General features: G+C 53.7%; 1 long non-coding RNA gene across 1 annotated transcript; it reads left to right on the top strand.

Annotated features, from left to right (window-relative positions):
• The first annotated feature begins 586 nt into the window (after positions 1–586).
• Positions 587–3,140, top strand: LOC128588177 (uncharacterized). Its single transcript, XR_008380725.1, has 2 exons — positions 587–2,244; positions 2,457–3,140. It is a non-coding gene; the product is annotated as an uncharacterized LOC128588177 (long non-coding RNA).
• The last annotated feature ends 1,409 nt before the right edge of the window (positions 3,141–4,549 follow it).

Here is a 4,549-nt window from a genome sequence, read left to right as displayed (position 1 = left end):
CAGTCGCCCACTCTAAAACTTCGCCTGCTCCTCCCCTCTGCTGTCCTGGCCCTGAACTGGAGTGGTCACAGCATGGGTGTGCCTCACTCAGAGCTGTAATTGAAGATTTAAAACCTTCTGAGTCTTCTACTCATTTGGTCTCAAAACCAAAACTAACACTGCCATGAAGAGAAATTCTGGGAACCCTGCGAGAGTCTCAGGGGGGCAGCTTCAGGGGGCTGGCGAGCCTGGGGTCACTGACACGGTCAGGCCCACTCCAGGACATGGGTATGAGGGAAGTGTGTTTGGAGCTGTGTTCAAGGCTCCTTGCTGGGGCGTCCGTTCCACAGGTGATGATCATGGCTCTCGGCAGGGGTGGCAGCTGCCAGTGGGAGGCTCCCCCAGCACTCACCCACCTCGTGTTCTTCTCATGAGCCACATCAGCTTGGTGGGGAGTGGCACAGCCAAGGGGCTGATGGGCAAGGAGGTGCGGCTCCTTCCCCTCTGCCATGCAGGTGTCAACAGATGGGATATGGATCTGCCCCTCCCTTAGCAAATAAATAGAACTTTTATAGGCTGAGTAATCCCACACAGGGTAAGCCAGACCGTCAGTTACCCCGGGCTTTTCAGCCAGGGTTGAACCTCCTTAGCCCTGGACCAGAGAGCCCATCAGAGTTCTTGTAAGAGGTGGCATTTCCAGAACACTGGACAGCCATGGGCAGCGTTAGGCTGCATGTCCCCCAGCTGGAGTTATAGTGAACCCCGGACTCCTGGAGTCCCCTTTGGCAGGTGTCCTGCCCTGGTTCCCACAGTCTTGAGGGTCATGGTTCTGAGCAGATGCAATCTATCCTGCCCATTCAGCCCAGGGAGGAGTGAAACTGCTGATGTGACAGGTATGGAGGGAAAGCCGTCCCTTGTTGGGGAAGACGTCAGAGCTAAACCTTTTCATTCTCCTCCTCGCTGCTCTGTGACCTCAGTGAGATGGACAGGGAGACAGGCTGTCAGGTCGTGTTCCTCCTCCTTCTGCTGGCCTCCCAGTGCTAGCCTCTAGAGAGGGGCCAGCTGGCCTGGCTACGTCTGAGAAGCAAAAACTGGGTGCTGGCAGGGTGGAAAGAGATCAGGTTAGAAGCTGGGTCCTTGAGCTCCAAGCCACCTTAGAGCTTGTGGGTTAACACAGTCAGGGCACCAGGTGAGGAATCCAAAGTCCTGGGGTTTTAGATGCTTGCTGAGTGTCACTTACCCTTCCTGAACCTGTTTCTTCATCTGTAAAATGGGGGCAGTAGAACCTCTCCTGCTCATCTCACTTAGTGCCAAGTTAGAGTAAATGAAAGCTTTAAAAAGTCAGTGAGTAACCCCCAGAAATAAGCCCTTCCTTTGTCCTCATCCTCCTGATGTGTCCTGGCATCCCGGCTGCTGAGGGAGGGGTGGGCTCCCATCTGGGAGAGGTCCGTGTAGGTGAGCCCTGGGGCCACCATTTGCCTCCCTCCTTTCTACACACAGCCACTATGCCAGGCACCATTCAGAGAAGAAAGGAACCTCGCCCTAGTTTCAGGAACGGACTTCCTATTCCCAGCTCTGGAGTATGACTGTCAGATTTCGGAGGAAGCGAACTTTGAGAGGACACAGCCTATCTCCCATGTGCCTGACTGATAAACTCTAGCACAGACAAGAGATCTTTCTGGACCTTTCAGGCCTAAACAGACTGAACACCAGCTGAGCAGCTGGGGACAGGAGCAGCCCAGCTCCGCATTGTGGTCCTGTCTCTCACTGAAGCGTCTTACTGTGACAGGGGCACTGGCATCTTGGGCTCCCGGGAGACCAGGCTGCTTTTTAGCACGAGATCACACTGGGGTCAGCCACAACTCCCCACGCTAGAGAAACTCACCTCTGACTTTAACTCTCCAGCTTTTTACTCTACTAAGCAAGAAATGGGTACTTTTTTCACTGAGGAATGACTGCTGAGCCCTGCCCAGCTGCATTAAGCTCTGTGATTTAATGACTCTCCTGTTTAATGGAAGGAAAAGCCTAAGTGGCCCCAGCTGCCAGCAGCTCTGCTAACAGGCGGGAACTCTCTGAGCAGGCTGGCAGTAGCACGGCTGCTCTGCAGCCATCCGCCCCTCGCCCGCCCTTGTCACAGGCTTGTTGTGACAGCACCGGGGAGCTGTCCCACCAGAAGAGCAGCAGTGTGGCTTCTCTCCTCACATCCCCGGCTGCAGCAAGTTCACGGCTAGGAAGAAACAATCCAGCATTGTCTTGCTCAAGACGGTGTGTCAGGGCCTCCCCGAATAAATATTATTTGCCTGGGAGGGGAACTGGCGGGAAGACAGCTCCCAGTGTCAGGTGTGGGTGGGGCCTGGGGGAGGGAGGGCGGGGATGTTTGGATTTGGTTTTATTATTAGTTTAATCTTTTTCTCCCTTAGTGCTGCAGGTTTTTTCCTCCCCCGACAGGCCATTAACATGAAGCCCGTGTCTTACAGGCTTGGCCTCTGCCAAGAAGAAACAAAAGAGATTTTCTGAGCGTGTGCCCTTGTGTTACTAGGGCTCCTCAGTCACCTCCTGTCCAGCTATGGGTGACAAAGGTGCCCACTAGGGACTCTCGCAGGGCCAGAGCCCACCTCGGAGCCTCTGCCTGGACGGCAGCCCTTGCGCAGCCCTGAAATCTACCTGCCCAGTGGCCGGCTCTACCCTGTCCTTCCTCAGGCGAATATTATAAGGACATCAGCCTCCTCTGAAGGTCTGAGAAGACTGGGCCCCAGGGACCCGCCTGTCAGCATTTCCAGAGTTCCTGCTGTGAGCGCTCACTGAATGTCCTTCTCCTGTATATGTGGCTTCTTGGAGCTGTTTGCCTCAGGAAAGCCACACATCTCTCCAGAACTAAGAACTAGACACCAGCAACGGACAGGCAGATGCCTGAGGGATTGCCCCAGGAAGTCCAAGCCCTGATCAACCTGGGGGAATGAGAGGGTGAGAAAAACAAGGGTCTTGCAGCCTTGCTGCTGCCGCGAGGGCAGTGGAGCAGTGAAGGGTGACTCCGCTGTGTAGTCAAGTCTTCTTCCCACCGCTGGTGAAGTGCAAACCATTCCCTCATCCCTAAATCCATTTTGGGGACAAGCTGCCCATCCGACTTCTGTAATGCTAGCTATTAAAGATTAAGAACTTGGTATGTTGGGCATTGTGCTAAGTCACTGAGCACATGGGTTTGGGAAGACCCCCCATGCCTCCATTCCAATCTGCCCCTCTGAGCCAGGACATGCCTTTGCAAGGACAAGGGCACAGCATTGGCTGTGATGTGGCCCAGGAGAATAGTGCCACAGACGGCGTTTGAGTCCACTTTCATATGTTAGGGACCTTGTTTTCCCCAGGGGCAGAGGTAATTTACTAAGTGTTTTTGTAAACAAAATAATGCAGAGCTGTGCTCAGTGCCAAGTACAACCAGGGATTTAATGCATGTTTTTTGAGGGTGATAAAGATCTCACCATCCCACCCAGTGAAATAAACATTGCCTCCCTTCTCTCAAAGAGAAACAAAAGAGCCACGGGAGGCTAAATGCCCCGTAGGCCGTGCAGAGTGTGAGATGGCACTGACGGGGGTCCCACGGACTTGGCTTAACATCCGGGCTCTGCCTCACAGCAGCTGGGCTCCTAGAGTGAACCTGCTGACCTTTCTAAGGCCAAGTGTCCCACAACACGAGGGAAGGTCACAGCACCGACCTTGTGGGTCATTGTGAAGATGAGGTGAGAAAATGCCCATGAAGCTCCTAGAAGGTGGGGGTTCCAAGTCAGTGTCCTTATTCAGTGACCCGGCTGCTGCGTCGTCTCCTGGAGCTGTCGGCATTTGAGAGCCCCTTCAGAAAGACCTGGAATGTGGATGTGGATCCAAGCAGCACTGGCAGGGAGGGGGATCTGCACTTGGGTGGGCGTATGTCTTACGTCTGCTCTTGGTAGTCCTCTGCCTTGGGGACATTCCCTGCTGTCCTCCGTAGCATGGCGGAGACCAGGCTGGAGCTTTATAAGACATAATTCAAGGCTCGGGGCCCCTAGCTCAGTGGTTAGGGCGCCGGCCACATACACTGAGGCTGGTGGGTTTGAACCCGGCTCAGGCCAGCTAAACAATGACAACTACAACAAAAAAATAGCCAGGTGTTGTGGTAGGCACCTGTAGTCCCAGCTATTTGGGAGGCAGAGGCAAGAGAATCGGTTAAGCCCAAGAGTTTGAGGTTGCTATGAGCTGTGATGCCATGGCACTCTACCCAGGGCAACATAATGAGACTCTGTCTCAAAATAATAATAATTAAAAAAAAAACATAATTCAAGTGGGGAACAACAGGGCCAGAGAACCACCTGCGAGTAACCCTCAGGGTTACTTCTGCACCATGTGGCCCATGGAGAGAGGCCTCTCTGCCCAGCCCCACCTGACCCCAAGGAACACCTGCAGCCTGCCTAGAGTCCTTAAAGTCCAGGCTGCAGAGAAAGAGGCCAAGGGACCAGAACTTTCTCTCCTGCCCAAGACCTACTTTGTGAGTTCTTATTTCCAATCAGAAGATAGGCTTTTTCCCCAGAGGATAACAGGA

This window comes from Nycticebus coucang, chromosome 6, assembly GCF_027406575.1.
Source record: "Nycticebus coucang isolate mNycCou1 chromosome 6, mNycCou1.pri, whole genome shotgun sequence".
NCBI lineage: Eukaryota > Metazoa > Chordata > Mammalia > Primates > Lorisidae > Nycticebus > Nycticebus coucang.
This window is presented reverse-complemented; position numbering and strand designations above follow the sequence as displayed.